At 42.6% G+C, this 17,165-nt stretch overlaps 1 protein-coding gene across 2 annotated transcripts in view; it reads right to left on the bottom strand.

Annotated features, from left to right (window-relative positions):
* Positions 1-17,165, bottom strand: part of zmiz1a (zinc finger, MIZ-type containing 1a) — a 179,927-nt gene that overhangs the window by 97,599 nt on the left and 65,163 nt on the right. For both annotated transcript variants that reach the window (XM_061690045.1, XM_061690046.1), the window contains exon 3: positions 14,816-14,905. The gene's annotated coding sequence lies outside the window, so the exon portion shown is untranslated. The remainder of the gene's footprint in view (positions 1-14,815; positions 14,906-17,165) is intronic.

Here is a 17,165-nt window from a genome sequence, read left to right as displayed (position 1 = left end):
TTATATTTATAGAAACAAACATTTAGATTTATAGAAACAAATTATCGATTTTATTTGTTTCCTACCTTGTTAATTCTTCGTGAGCGTTTTACTACGCTCTGCCCATTGCTTGGCAAAATGCTTCATTTCTGTGCCGTCATTTCGCAGCAGTTGATCAGAAAGCTCCTCATTTTCCGTGCACCACCAACTGGGCCTGCGCGTGAAATGAATTAGGCATTCACTGAATATTAAAAAAATTAACTATTGAAGAATAGAGCAAGATGTTAGAGGAGCGAGAGGCTTAATCAGCATTTTGTCATCTCCTCTAGTATTGGCTTGGGTGAAACTATGTTTTTTTTAACAAAACAAAAACAATTGTGGATTCCAGCTTTAATTTAATTTATCATTACAGTAAGTATTTGCATGAAAACACTTCTAGGCCACAAAAACAAAACAATCAAATGAAAAACAGAACCTACAACACTAAACAGTAATTGAGTGTGCTGTTGTAAACCGAGGACCCCTGTACTTGTGTCGCATCTTTTATATTGCATTGCCTTGGATCCTGATTGATTACACAGGTGACAAAGCCTTGGTGGAGTTCCGCGCTCTCGTTAGCCTCCTAAATGTCCTCGGTGACGAGCGTGGCGCCGGCAGCCCTTTGCACCCGAGCGCACCGAAGGGAAACTCGGCACCAGCATGACTCAACATGGAGGAATGCACCAATGGTTATGTCTCCCTCTCTCCCTCCCTCCTGCAGTGGGCAGGTCTATTCGCACTCAGTAATTATCAAGGTTATTTTCTCCAGAAGGCCAAATCCCTGTTTATGGGCAGGAGCGTGTGTCACTGGGCCTTGGCTGTAGACAGGCCTCGGTGGCTCTACGGTTGCCAAATTGTGCCGTTGTCCCGCTTTAAAAACATTTTTTGTCGCTGCGCCGAGGCCTCACGCAACATTGTTCTTTGCAAAACCGACTAAACTTTCAGGCTGGCACTTGGCGAGGAGAAAAGTTAATATTCAAGCAAGCCACCCCATAAAAATGTGCCCTAAAATAAACATAACATGGACTCGATTGCGACGTACCATTTATTTATCACAGACGTGAGGATAAAGAGTTCAACTTTTATGGCTGTAGTTCGACAGTGTTGTAAAAAACGTTTAATAGTTTTGTACTGTTATTGGTTCAATTCAATCCCTTTACCAGAGCTAGACCCTCTGGAGAATTGCAACCTGGTCTTGCTGAGCACATTTCCTTCTGGCAAGCACCACACAAGGAAGTGCAACTATGAAGGGTCAGTGGTTAACAAGGCGTGTTTAATATATATATATATATATATATATATAAAAGAGGATGAGGAAAAAGGTAAGCAACAAGCTAAGTACTACAGCCATTAATTAGAGGCAAACAGAAGGCAACTTTGTCTTGTGAATGGCATACAGAGGAGGCTTGTCCTCATGTTACAGAGCAAACAAAAGCCCGGAGCGAACTTGACTTGAGCTCTAAAGTAAATTTGCATGTAACAAACTGTTGGCCGGGGTCAGCGGTGCAAACATTACACACACGCATCAAAAAAATAAATAAATGAAATAATAAATGAAAAAAAATAAAAAAAACTTGCTTCCTTCACAAAGGCTGCTTCCTCTACGTTTCATCGCACGGGCCGGGCTTTGTTAGTGTGCGGAAATGCCTCCAGAGGGAATGAAAATACTGGCAAGTCCCTGCAGCTCATTCTGAAGAGAGAGGGAGAGGGGGAGAGAGAAGGAGAGAGAGAGAGGGAGAGAGAGAGAGAGAGAGAGAGAGAGAGAGACAGGTCCTGCAGCTGCAAGATCACACACACGCACACACACAGATCCGTATGCCAAGTGGCCGTGTAGGCGGAGTGCTCAGGTTACGTACAGAGATAACCGTGTTAACCCAAAGAACATAAACACGGGTGTGTGGTTACAAGGCTGTCAGGGGAAACCAACGCTGGCAGCTCACAATCTAAAGTTGGACTAATGTTGCCATGGTTGCCGCTAAATTACAGTGTTACAGTGCACACCGCTACAGTTACAAACTTTCAGGTCTCTGGGAAACACACTCCAGGTCACCATGAGTTTGTGTGTGTGTAAGTGTGTAAGTGGGTGTGTGTGTGTGTGTGTGTGCGTGTGTGTGTTTGTGTGCGTGTGTGTGCGTGCGTTTACCTTCCGTGTCATGGAAGGTAAAGTGAATTTGTGAATTAAATGATTCATTGTGTGTTGGACGCATACCAGGCAATTATTTGCAAAAGCATTTTGCAAGACATCTTATTTCTTGATTGTTGAGGTCCCTTGCATGAATGGGCATGATTTATCGACTAAGAACGATGTCAATTGTCTAGTTTGCTGCCTAAACGGGTTGCAGTAGAAATTGGAATATCCACCAAGCGCATGTCTACAAGCTGGGTATGTTCAGCATTGGCTAGTTTGCTGCCTAAATGATTTGCTTTACACATGGGAATATCTACAACTTGGGTATCTTTGGGTTGGCATTGGTTAGTTTGCACCCTAAACGGTTTTCTGCAGAAATTGTAATATCCACCAACCCCCTATCTTCAAGTTCAGTATCCAAATATCAGACTGCCCACCCATCGAATATCCACAACCTGGGTATCTTTGGCCTTGTTAGTTAGCTGCCTAAATGGGTTGCTGCCAAAATCAGAATATCCACCGACCACATAATGTATGTACACCTTGGGTATTGTTGGAATTGGCTAGTTTGCGGCCTAAATGAGTTGCTATAGAATTCAGACAACATATTTCAAACTTGGGTATCTTTGTCATTAACTAGTTTGCTGCCGAAATAGATTGTTGTCAATATCGTAATATCCTTAAACCACGTATCTTCAACCTTTGTATCCTTGGAATTGGCTAATTTGCTGCCTAAACGGGTTGCAGCACAGCAACACAGAAGAGTGAGTGTCAGGTGTTAAACTTTACACCCTTGTACCATCGTTCCGGCAATCCAGTGCAGATACTTGCTACATCGGCGGAAAACCGCCGGGTCGACGTCATCCCCTCCATTCCGTGTCAGTACCGTTTGTACAGAACAGCGACACAGCGGAACTACGTGGCATATGCCGAGATATGCCTTTTAAACCAAGTGCAAAAGGAGCTTCTGACTGATTTTGATTTTCAATGCAGGATAATTCTTCAAGAGCCAATGTCTTCAACTCTTTGGATTCCAGTATCTGCTCCTCACGCACGCTCTTACTCTTTTTAAACATTCCATTACCTCACACTGTGACCATCTCACTTGGCCACAAGCACATGTTTGTGATTTAGGCGACGGCACTCCAGCAACAGATGATTGCAATCAAATAGTCAATGGCAGGCAGACACTTAAAGCAAAAATGTATTAACGTGAATGCAAAAGAGACACTAACATTTGGACAGATTGTTCCAAGTACAGCTGTGCTAATCTTTGTCTCATTTTATGACTCATAATAAATGAACGACCCAGCTAATTGGAACATTGCAAGATGATCAAATAATTTCAATATTAAACCCAGCATGCCAGCTTTCTGGATGGCTGGCAACCAGTTCAGGGTGTACCCCGGCTCCTGCCCGATGACAGCTGGGATAGGCTCCAGCACGCCCGCGACCCTAGTGAGGAGAAGCGGCTCAGAAAATGGATGGATGGATGGATTTCATGTCATTTGTACCTCCTCCTACATACAACCGACAGACTCATCCGCCTACCACTGAATCGTTTAATATTACTCCAAATTCTGCCTTATATTAGACTTATATATTACTGTCTTAAAGTCTGTCTTGTAATCAACACAAGAAGAACCATAGTAAAAACTGGTAATGGTTTAGTAAGTAAAAATAATTACCACATACAGTGGTTGGGGGCGTTCATTTACTCAACTCCACATGGGTGGAGGAGTCTACAGTATCTTTATTTGTACAAAGCATTGTTGGAATAATATTAAACAATATATACCATATATGGTATATTACAATGTGTGAACGTGAAAAAAGATTTTAATCTCAAATAATCTTTTTCCTATTAAATTGACTGGAAATGCCATTTATACGGTCCAACCTCCTAACAAAATAAAAAAAAAAAAAAAAATGTGTCGTGTTTTTTTTGTCACACTTTGTCCTACTATGTACATTGTGCTGCTCATTCCAGTGTTCCGCCTATGGGCAGAATAAGACAGACAAACAGCGAGACTATACTCGAGGCTCAGCTCCTCTCTCGTCTTCTCAGCATGGCAGGATTATTCTTCGTTCTTCACAGAGGATAAAGAATATATGCCTGTGAGTAGTAGTAGTTATACTATCTGTCTACGTGTTGCTCCACATGTACACATTCCGTTTGTGTTCAGATATCCTTTGCTTAAAGGGTAACACCACCACCACAAAGATGCGGATTGTTAGCCCGTGTGAGGACTGGGGTTCAAATCCTGGCCTCGCCTGTGTGGAGTTTGTATGTTCTCCCCGTGCCTGCGTGGGTTTTCTCCAGGTACTCCCACGTCCCAAAACCATGCAAGGTAGGTTAATTGAGGACTCTAAATTGCAGATAGGTGTGAATGTGAGTGCGAATGGTTGTTTCTTTATGTGTGCTCTGTGATTGGCTGGCAACCAGTTCAGGGTGTACCCCGCCTCTCGTTTTGGTGCTGCTGATTTTGTTAGCAATGGAGCTCAAAATGGCTCAGAAGTCAAGTATTTACTGTCTGTGAGTAAACAATAGCTTCAATGAACTAAAATAGCTACTACCTGTATTTTTTCTTTTCTTAATGGGATAATTGAGGGAGGCATTTATTTGTCTTAAGTGGATGACACCCTGGCCACTAATTGGAGAGGGGCGGCCACTATTTAAGGAAGCATGGAAAATGAAAAGACATTTGATTTATTAGGAGTCATTCGGTGCAGTGGACACTAAACAAATATGACAACAGTAAGAGTTTGACAAAGACGCTATTGAAGGTTATATCATGTTTTATATCAAATAAGCTCTTTCAACATTGTAAAGGTGACCAAACAGCATCTGACTACAGTGGATTGGGATGATGAAACCAACAGTGCAGAGCTGCGTTCAAGACAGCTGCTTGAGTTTTTCTCCGTCACTGTCACTGTCACTCACGCACACACACGCGGTCATACACAAACACACACGCAAACACACACTGCCGCTCTTCGTTTTAGCCAGTGACAGCAGGCACCCAGCGATGACATGAGGAGTGTCTCTGGCAGGCGGCACTAAACAGAAATATCTGCTCTGACAGTCGGTCGTCCACATCCACCACGTGCACGCAGCTGTCACTGAACTTGCTCCTCTTATTCCAAACCTTCCCTTTTATGCGCTACGCACTATGGATGAAGGTGATTTTGGGCCTGTAGCTTTCGCCGCTGAGTAAAAATTCTTCCTCGTGTCTATATATTTCCGAGACAACTTTGAGGGAATAGTTTGGGAAAGGCCCATTTTTGTTCTGTAAAGGCATGCCTGGATAAGTTTAATGGGGAAGAACTTGACCTTAAACCCATCAAACACCAAAAAAACTAGTGGAGAGTCGTTCCAGTAGTACAAATTGAAACTACCAAAACTAAAATATTAGCAATACGTACAGTTATAGATACAAAACTACACTTTTTTTTTTTATTTCAAATTTCACTTCCCGTAGGTGTATATGAATACTTTTAATTCAAGGAGCGATATGGACACCAATTTTATTAGAGCGGAGACAGAAAGAAAGCAGACCGCGGCAGCAAAGAGGAGACTGCGGAACGTAATACAGAAGCATCCACAGCTAAGACACAGCAATGGGACCAACCAACATTAGCATGCACGTTGGCTGTTTTCATTTCTGTCTGAATCTGACATGCGTTCAGGAAAAACCCTTTATGCGAAAGGAGACTTAGGGCAGCAAGAAAATGGACCACTGCAGCAAAGTAGAGACTGGGGAGTATTTTGATTTCAAAATCCACAACTGAGGTTAGCCAGTGGGTTAGCTATGTGTGTTTAGTCTTGCGATTTCAAGCTATATATGCCGTATTCCATGTGTTCAGGAGAAAAACTTCATTCAATAGGACACTGTGGGTAGTAATAAAATGAAAAGCTGCAGCAAAGTGGAGCCTCTGAAGTATAATACTGCAGTTAAGGCACAGCAACAGGGGAAGCTCACATATCACTTGGAACCATGCCTGACCAGGTACTAGAAATAGTACCTTTTGAAACAGCAAAATATTAGCGAGGAGAGCTGAGTCAAGCACAGTCGGTACCGTGCAGCGGATTACATACAGTGGAGCCAAATCTACATTCAAGCTATTGTGCTTGTCTGTGTTTGGCTGCTGGCCAGTGAGTAGTGTGTATGTCGAAGTATGAATCACGACAAATTGGGATGGAGGCCAACTGTTGAGCATGCAGCCATCCCCCCACTTGACCAGTGCTGGCCTTACGCAGGCTTAGCTCCTTGCTGCTTTCATTTGGCCGCTCTTTTGTTGCCACTTTCTTTCTTCTCACGCGAGAATCTGCTCTCTTGCTCACTCTCTCTTTCCCGGGCTCTGTCTGCTTAGCGCTCTCTCGGTCTCGGCAGCCACAGCCGTTCTCAATTAGGAGGGTCAGGGAGAATAACTGGGGCTCCAGTATCTGAAGCTTGGAAGATCAGCGTCGGAAAGGAAACTGCTGCTACGCGGTGCTTAGCCGCAGAGTAGTGTGTGTGTGTGTGTGTGTGTGTGTGTGTGTGTGTGTGCGCGACCGTGTGTTTGCTGTGGAGAGCCAGTGTGCACTGCATAAATCTGCTCTGCGTCAACAGGTTGTCAGTGAACTCTGACCTCTATATTTAAAGAGACTTGAAAATGGCAAAACTGCTAACTTTGTGACTGGCGCGATTCACCACCAGTATGCAAGATCTTATTACATCTCTATTTAAAAGAGGGCTAGCTTTAAAATATATATATATGAAATATATATAAATTATATAGAGATGATTCGCGCACACTCCTCCACAGCCTGAGCTGCTTTAATTGCTTTGTTTGAACGGTCCCCTCCGATTGGGGAGAGGAACAGCAGGCAGCACTTTACAAGACACATTTGCAGGTGTCACCTTTCAGAATGAGAAACCAGAGCTGTGTGAAAACCTAAACACACACACACACACATAGGCGCACATACACAACAGGTTTAGACACACACTATTTACTTCTCAATGATCTACCACATCTGAAAACACAACCGTGAATGATATGGAATAAATCATTTTACATATCTTTCTACTGACACGTGAAAAATATGGTCACTGGACACTTCTTTAGGTACACCAGCACAATGACATCCAATAGAATTAGATTAAGACTTAAGTTACCTTATTTAACTGCACCAGAGGGGCAAAGTAAACAGTTACCTTAAATTACAACTGACCCGACGTATGAGTTTTTTGAGATATGAACCGTCACTCGCCCAAAAGCAAACATTTGAGTTACGAGGGTTAATACGTGGCAGTAAACTGTAAAAGAGGCCATGTGCTTGCGTCAAGCTTTTAATTGCCGTTCCCAGTAGAAGTTTAAACATTAAACAAAGAAATGTACACATTGTGTCTTTAACAACCTAACTTACAAAAGTCCGCTAGCTTACTGCTAACACGCGATGCAAAACGCCATGGACAGGATAAGAAAACTAGCATCGCTGTGGTGTTAGACCCCTTTACGCAACGGTGATTTTGAACACAAACAGTGCAGCAAAACACATTGATAGACAATATAACAATACTCACAGGCATATTTTCTTTATCATCTGGAAAAAAACAACATAAATGTATCTTACTGATTCAGTCAGTTGGAAAACACTTATTCGTGTGTATTTTTTCCCCTCTCACTTCTTCGTGTATTATGCATGTCTGACCAATGGTTCGATCCAGTTCAATGCAGCACGAATTTTTTTTATGTTTCAATTGAAAAGGGGTCCCGAACGTTAATAGATCACATTAGTACGGTATGTTTTGCTTCTGTAGTTGTTCTAAAATTGTAATGGGAAATAAGCAAAACTGGACAATAAAATGTACGCCATTTGTGTCATAATGATAAAGTCAACGGTACCACAGTGCATCATGTACAGTAGTTAAGGACGGTATAACCATCGTGCGGTGGAAACACAGTACTAAATATGGATTGCCCCATTGGAACTGTACCAAGGCAAACCGAACTGAAACGTAGCTTTGGGGCGATGCTGTGACTTATTTTCAAATTTGATCTTGTTGCAGGAATATTGGAGAAAACAAAAGCCTTTACTCTCAGGCAAGTATGTACAACCTGACAGAGACATACATATTAGTCACGAGTTTTTTTGGGGGTGTGGAACAGATTAATGCCATATCAGTTCATGTCAACTGGGAAAATTTATCTGACATACGAGTAAATGAAGTTATCAGCTCGGTCACGGAACCAATTCAATTTGTAAGTCAAGGTACCACTGTACTTTAAAGATTTATTTTGTAGAGCATGACAGTGAGGTAAAAGAGTGAACAGAGAGCTCTGTGAAATGCCTTCGCTTATTCCTCCACTCAGAAGACACAAGCATCACTCGCCACACACTTGTCAGAAAATAAGCTCATCGAAAACAATTTGCAGCTCTCGGGAACGGCGTCTCAGCGAGGATCACATCTGTTTGTGGAGTAGCGCGGAGGGTCCTGAATAGCGAGCACTCCTAATTTACTGCGAGAAAGAGCAATCAAGCTCAGCTTCCGTCAGTCCATTGTGACGATGGCGCTGGCTGCGCACGTGCTGGATAATCTATGCAAATAGGCCACAGATGGACAAGGATGCATTTAATAGAACAACATATGGGCTGCACTTTTAGAAACAATAATTCCTACGTCTCTCCGCATACACTCGTGTCTGTCGGAGTGATGCGCGACTGCGCTTGTGGAATTATTCAAACGAAGGCATCATGTTTCTTTTGTTTATCGCCTTGAATGGCGCATCGGAAACTGAGCATTCATGAACGCCGTTTCTCGCCTGAGCGCTACAACTACCACCTCTCCCCCACCCCCAACTCTCTCACTACCACTCTGTGAATCCCCAGCCGCGGCATTGGAGGAACGTCCCGGGCATTATGAGAAGCCATTAATGAGTGTGTGGCGTGGCGTGTTGTGATGCACGGCTGCGTATTAGAGCCATTCATCAGGGCCGCCAGACACTTGACAGGCGGGCGGCCAACAGGTTGTGTAATCGTATAACACAACCATGTCAGGCCTGCCACCACTCTGTGTCCCATTCAGGCCTCTAATGTTGTTTTCCTGCGAGTAATTGATGTTGCCAGGCAGAGTGCCAGTGATGGATGACATCACAGAGCTGCCGCAGCGCAACGATGCCTATGTGAGATTCTGATTACAGTGGAAGCCCTTAGGTTGAAAACAATCCCGTTGACTGCAAATTTCTTTCTTTAAATTTGTAATCAATTTTTTCCCATAGGAAATAATAGAAATGGAAATAATCTGCTCAAGGGTCAAACTGTCACCATCATAATATTTGGATTAACTGCATTGGTAATGTTTACGACTTTAAGACTCCAAAGCATAATGTGAATCTCATTTTTTCCCGCTCTCCAACTCTGACTACATACTGAGTTTTGGCATTAGCCTTAGCTTCTGATAAGCGGCACATACTTGATAGCTTGGTGAAATTAATGACGCCGTGACGGGGTATTTGGTGATGTGTCCATGTGCCACATACAGTGTATAAAATGCTGAAAGAATTGAAATACTTTTGTCTTCATGGGCGCTCACTCGCTGGCGAGATCCAGCCTGCTGCTGCACGTACACTTGCTGGCGAGATGCCCAGAAAAAGTAGCGTGTGCAGCGCTAAATTTCTTATCTATTTGATTTCAATCTATCTGAATACTACATGCATACATTACAACGACATAAATGATATCCCTCATTAAGTTTAAAATAAAATGTTATCCGGGGATACTTTTGTGGGTTTTTGGGGATCACTGATGTCTCTTTCCAACTTCCTGCTCTTGTACCTGCTTGTGCCCCCTTTACTTTGGGTGCCTTGTGTAAGGACCTCATCATAAATAAATAAAATTGGCATCCAAAAGCATACTGAGTGCAATTGTCGAGATATAGCCACAATAACACCCTCTTGACTTGAAGGCGACACAAAAAAGTGCGAGCGCACACTGAAAATACCTCGCGACGCCAAGGAATGTTCCAACTCCCGTGCAGCATGAGCAGGGGTAAAAGGTGTCCCCGAGGCAAGAGTTAGACATTGTTCTCCACGGCAAATATCCTCACACAACCTGCTCCACTCTGTCTGTCTCTTAAGCTGGAGAACAGAATACAATGTTCTCTCTCATCCTCCCACTCGCACCGTTTTCTACCTCTGTGAGGCGGCCAACTTGTGTTTGTGAGACACGCTCTGCGAGACGACGATAACCACAATAACTATCACAGCGAGGATAAAAATACTCCTCCTAGCATCCAAGTCATCTTAGCTGTAGAGCCCCGAGGCTGATTTCCTTGAATTCTGCCTAATTCTATCATTGATACAGATATGTGGACAACGATTCGCTTACCTGGGGAACATAAAGCATGAGAGAAAAGAAGGAGAAACTGATGCAAGAGGATGAGGATGCAGGATGTGCAGACTCTCAAAAGGCTTTGATATCCTTTTCTTCCACGATAAACAAAGAAATACTGGAAAAGCCCAAGACACGTAAAATGATGAAACTACAACTTTATATACACGAGCTATCCCCTGAAAGACACACTTATTAATATTTCATTCAAGTGCCTGTAAAGCAAACATAAATATACGTTTTAAATTTAACACAGAAAAGAGTGTTGGTAACAACCCTGTCAAACACACATGGTTTACTAAATGCATGAAACCACACCCTGCTGACAAATGGATGCTACTTCGTTGAGCATTTTCCTTATGCCTACACATCACTACATGTTTGAGCAGCGAAAACTATCCGCTTTAAGCTTCCGGTGGCCGTAATATATCCCCCCCACCTGGTTGTCGCAGGGCTTTCCACGCTGCGACATGAGGTGCTAGCCACCATCTGGCCTGAAAGCTAACAGGCCTGGACCAAGTAATATTAACTAAGTAAAAGCGCTCAGTTCTTATATACTGGGGGGGGGGGGGGGGGGGGGGGTTGAGGCGAAATCCTCAAGCGCCTATTTAGCAACGCCAAGAAAGTCAGGAAAACTGTAATTGTGAAAAACAGTTTCAAGTTACATCTCCACTATTGTTTTTTTTTGTTTTTGCTGTTTAGAAATAAATCTCTGAATTCATTTTACAGGGCCTTTAAAGACCCAAATCACCCCCTAAATCTTAATTATTCATGTTATCAAGACTTCCCATAGATGACATCATGTTTGACTTCTTTAGACCACAAACTCGTTGAGACTAAACAACACGTCCCCCAGTAATACACTTCAATTTGTCAACTGCTTCAAGATGCAATTAATAAACAATCTAATCCACACAAACTATGATTTAATTGATTATTATGTCCATCCCAAGGTTCACATCATGTAATTCTTGCCTCAATGTCCCGATGCCATCATTCTACCCGTGTAAAAGTGATTGACAAATGCAGCAGAAAGTCACCCTTTGGACCTCTCCAAAGCGTCTGCTGCTACTCAGCCCCTTTGACAAGGTTGCGTCCTTGTTTTCTGAGAACCCTACATGTTAAATCGCCACCCGTGTTAAAACGTCCAAGCTGATTTATTTTATTTTCGAAAAGCATTGCATTCTACTGTAGCGCGACTCACAAACACGTCAGCTCTCCTCGGCGGCTTCACAACAGCCACAGTGTTCAAGTGTCAACAGTGGGCGCTAACATTAAAAAGGCATCCAATTAAAGCTACAGGGGAGGGAGGTAGTGTATAAACGGCAACAGTCTGTAACATGTTTGCAGCCATGATAGGCCCTTTCCAAACAAATTAATCCTGCCGTGCTCCACATTACTCATCCTGGGCTGGCTGTCTGGACGGATCCTGCTTCAGTGGCACACTTGTTTTGATGGTGCAGTGTGTTATGATGAGGACAGGGAGATAAAAAGAGTGAATACAGAGCGACAGAAGCAAAAAAGTTGTCTTCCCGCACTTTCATGAGCGTGTCACATTCAGCACCTCTGTTCTGTCGGCTGACGGAGTCTCTCTCTTCATTGCACCGGGGCTTACGACTCGCATTGTGTGTGTGTGTGTGTGTGTGTGTGTGTGTGTGTGTTAAACCAGTCGCTTTCTATGTTCTGATGTCCGTGTGCTAATCGCGTTGGCTGATCCCTGCTAGTCGTGCGTGTGTGTAGGTAGTGTGTGCATCAGGCTGTATGTGCAAAAGCATGAACGCTTGTGTGCGTGAGTGTGTGTGTGAGGCAGATGTTTCCCATGTGGTGGTACTGTTCACCACACACACACACACACACACACACACACACAGACACACACACCAAGGAAGATTAACAGGCTCGTTTACTTATTTGCTGCCTGAATCCCACCTACCCCTCACGCCTCAATCCTCATCCTTAATCCCTAGTAGCAAACTAGACGGCAGGTGAGGCAAAAGCAATATGGCACTACTGTATACCTCGGATAACTTCCAAAATGCTCCAGTCCAAGCCGATGAGGACAATTGTACTTGCAGCAGCAACTACAAACAATCTACAGTCAAAAAAAAAGTCCACGGCACGCTCAAGTACTTGCACGCAAACAATGTCCATTTGTCATACAATTACTCTACTGCAATCATTCCTTGACGGTTATCCAGGATAAAAGCGACCTTGCAAAATAGAAACAAAGAGATTGACTAGAAATGATCTAGAGATTTGGAAAAACAGTCACACATAATGTCACGACTGATTGAAGTGATCGCTCCTCTTGCGAGTTACTCAGGATAACCACCACCTTGCACGATAGAAAATAAATATTTAATCCACAGAATCCAAAAAACATGTTACCAAAGCACAATCCAATAACAGTGTCATATGAATAACGCAATCACTCCTCGTAAAATAATCTAGAAATAATCCAGTTAAAAAAACTCCACAGCAAATGCACATATAAATGTAGACGTGTCCTACAATTTACCACAATGCTATCATTCCTTGACAGCTATCCGTGATAACTGCCACCTTGCATAACAGAAATTTGCTGAAATAATCCACGGAATTCAAAAAGTCCACAAAACGCTTGGTAACATGCATGCGCAATTTTTGTCATAAAATACATGCGACATAACCACCAACTTTCACAAGAGAAGCACGACGACTAGAAACGATCCACAATCAAAAACACATGCAGGCACAATTTACGAGTTTATTCATGAGATTTCTCCTCTCAGTTTTTTTTGATAACTCAGTCAGCTGTGGCCCAATGGTTAAGATCATTGCCTGCCACCGTGAGGACCTCGGTTCAAGACCTCGACCGGACCATCCACCACCAGCTCCCGGACTCACTGCTGTGGTGTCCTTGAGCAAGACACCAATACCCTAAACTGCTCCCCGGTTGCTTAAATTGCCCCCTGCTCCAGTGTGTTCCACTAACAAGGGTATGTGTTCACTGTACTGTGATGGGTAAAATGCAGAGAACAAACTTTGTGTCCATGCACGCATTTTCAGGACAATAAAAGATTCTTCTGCTAATTGGCCTTCTCCTCACTCATACAAATTCACTGGCAGGACCCCTCTGCTCACCATGCATACCACCCTCCATTCCAACCGTTTTATTAACCTCTTCATTCCCAAAGTCCTCACTACTTTTGGTCGATATTTCCAATTTTCTGCCCTGACTGGAACACTCTGCAACAAATAATAAAAACACACCGGATACATTCCAATATCATTGTTTAAAAAGTTAATGAAGTATATTGTACATGAACGCTGCCCCTGTTTTTAGCTTGTTATGAACCTTTTTTTTCCGTCATGTGCTATGACATAATGTACTATGTAAATAAATATGTAACTATATCACATTGTAGAGCTAGTTGTATATGTAATTCTATCTGCTTTTATTTTGCTTTGTTTGACTCTGCTTTTCTGCAGCGAGGTCGGCATCGCAAACGAGAATCTGTTCTCAATTGCTTTACATGGATGAATAAAAGTTGACTATATATATATATATATATATATATATATATATTTATTTTAAAAATGACACCACCTTGCACAATACAAATAGACAACTATAAATAATCTACGTAGTCAGGAAAGTTTAGATAAATCAGAGTTGTATAATGAAGAGTGAGAGTGAGTATTAAATTCAATTCACTGGGGGGACATGAGAGTGAGTATTCAATTCAATTCAATTTTTTTTATAGCCCTTAATCACAAATGTCTCAAAGGGCTTATATAGTATGGACTTAGCAGCCTTAGCATCTGGTTACTTAATGAAGTATTTCATCAATTATTACTATTGTCAGTTCAACAGATTTGCTGTGTCCACTCAGGAATGACAAAAATGTGGCATTTTTCGAGGAATAAGTATCTGTGGCGCATTTCTCCTTGTGTGTTCACTGTGCTGACACAGGCCACTGGCTTCACGGCAGGGACTGACTGGCTTTTTTTTTTTTTTTTTTTTTTTTTGGCCAGAGCCAAACAGGATCCTGCACAGCTCCTCATAAACAGCAGCTGCTCAGTCCCTCCCCGGCTGGCAGCCCAGGAGGGTCCAATCAAAAGCAGCCACATTGCTCCCTCTCTTTGCCTTTGCGTGCCAACTCTGCTCAGTGAGTTTGAGGGGGGAAGAAGAAAGAAAGAAAAAAAGAAAAAAAACAGCCAAGACGAAAGACAGAGCAAGAGAGAGAGGGAGGGCGAGAAAAGAGTGAGCACAATCCCCGCCTGTATAAGAGGCTTGCATGAACTCTGACCTTGTTGGTGCTGCCGCTGCACCCTCCCTGCCCCGACCCCTCATGTATTCCTCGCGTGGTCCCTCGCTGACCCCTCCTCAAGTGGCCGATCTGAAGGAGAAGAAAATGTTGTTTAATGGAAAGCCCCCTTCAGACATGAGGACAAATGGACGGCACAAAAATGGGTCACACTGTTGAAAAATGTATACGTCGGGAAGCCGTGGGGGGTTCAGCTATACGGCCCCGCATTTACTCTCTGCCTCAGTGCCATCACATTGACATGGATGTACTGTGTATATACTGTATGTACTGTATATACCACTGAAGTCGCTCCCTCCCTCCCTGCACAGACGAACAATGCCCTTCCTAAAGGTTATCAGCAGCCTTGGTCAACCTAATCCCAAGTCCAATACACACAAATTCATAGCTTCAATACAGTACTTCCACTGTCTGCGCTGCTCCTTTTACAGGCTGATACAGCATCTGTTTAAACATACATAATGCAAATTAATTTAATCGTCACACAAGGGTGAATGTTACCGCACGTAATTAGAGGACACAATGTACGGATATGTCAGCATCACCTTTTTACTGCTTTACATCTGAAGAATGATACGGTTTCATTTTGTTGCCTGATCTCAATGAGTGATTTCGTGGGATTTAGCGCAAAAAGTAACACATTGAAATTGATACATAATACATACAAATTAACATTTTAAAAGAGGACTGGGGTTTTGAATAAGGGTTTGAAGACAGGGTTACGTTTTTAAAAGAAGTGTTTTTAGACATGATTCAGGTTCAAGCCACTGTTGGGGTTTCAAAGTAGGGTTTCAAGACAGGGTTAGGTTTCAAATTAGGGCTTGAAGATGAGTTCAGTTCTTAGAATATGATTTACAGACTGGGTTAAGGCTTCAAATTATGGTTTGAATCCAGAATTAAGGTTTCAAAGTAGAATTTTAAGATTGGGTAGTATTTCAAGACACAATTAGGATTTAAAACTAGGCTATTTATAGTGTTCAGTATGGTTTCTATACAGAGATAGGGGTTCAAGTTAGGGTGTCAAACCAGACAGTTTGGAGTCAGGGTTAGGTCTATAAATAGGGTTTCAGGACAGGATTAGTGTATTAAATTATGCTTTCAATACAGGGTTTCTTTTTTGAAGTATGCTTTAGAGACAGGATTAGAGTTTCCAATTAGGCTTTTAAAACAGGGCTTGGTTTTGAGACAGGATTAGGGTTACAAATTAGGCTTTCAAAATAGGGTTAGGTTTCACATTAGGGTTTGAAGGCAGGGCTAGGTTTTGAAAGTAGTGTTTCTAGAGAGGCTTGGAGTTTCGAACGAGAGTTACGGTATAAATCCAGAGTTCGGGTTTCAAAGTAGGAAATCAATAGTTAGGGTTTCAGATTAAGGTCTCAAGGAAGAGTTAGCTTTTCAAAGTAGGGTTTCAATACAGGGTTAAGGCTTCACATTATGGTTTGAATCCAGAGTTAAGGTTTCAAATGGTTAATATTTTTTAATTAGGGTTTCAAAACAGGATTAGGGTTTAAAGTTAGAGTTTCAAATTGATGTTTTAAACCTTGTTTACAGCGTCAAGTAAAAGTTAGGGTTTCAAATTAGGGTTGGTGTTTTAGGTTAGGGTTTCAAACCTGAGTTATGGTTGAGATTTCAAGTTAGGTTTCCAAGACAGGATAAGGGTTTGAAATTAGGGTTTCATGCCGGATATAGGGATTCAAAATAGAGATTTCAAACCAGGGTGGGAGGAGGTCCGGTTTTTGGAGCACGTCCAAAAAGAAGAGGACAGAAGGGAGGAGGGGAACGGCATAAATACGCGGGGAGGCGAGCAGGTGTCGCAGACAAATGTGATTTACAGGGTCTGTGTTCCATACAGTGCTGACACATAAGCCTATTAGGCTGATATTACCCGCCTATAACATGCACCGCTGGACTCTCTTAAAAATGTGTGCGCTCGAGCAGGGATTACAATAGCCACCCTCTGTTAAATTGGACAAAAATGAAGTGCTGGAATGCATTAATTACAATCACTCGAGATGATTCGATTCAAGGTCCTTGCTACAGTAGCCTATAAAGGGTCCAGGTTGGGTGGTATCCATCTGAGGAGTATATATACAGTATGTTATCAAGGAATGCAATGCTTTATGAGAGTCTTAGATGTAATGCAGTGCCACAGACATACACAGAAAATTGCTAGCACTTGAGAGGTGCACTACGGTAGTGTGAAGCGTCAACGCCGGCCACCCAAAGCAATGAGCATCTTAATAATGGGCGGACAGTGGCTGAGCGTTTCTTAAAGGCTGCAGCACACACCACGAATGTAAACTCATTCCACATGACATTACAGTCCAAGATATCT

The sequence above is a fragment of the Phycodurus eques genome, chromosome 11 (genome assembly GCF_024500275.1).
Source record: "Phycodurus eques isolate BA_2022a chromosome 11, UOR_Pequ_1.1, whole genome shotgun sequence".
Lineage (NCBI taxonomy): Eukaryota > Metazoa > Chordata > Actinopteri > Syngnathiformes > Syngnathidae > Phycodurus > Phycodurus eques.
The sequence above is the reverse complement of the archived record's forward strand: the minus strand, read 5'-3'. Positions and strand labels throughout refer to the sequence as shown.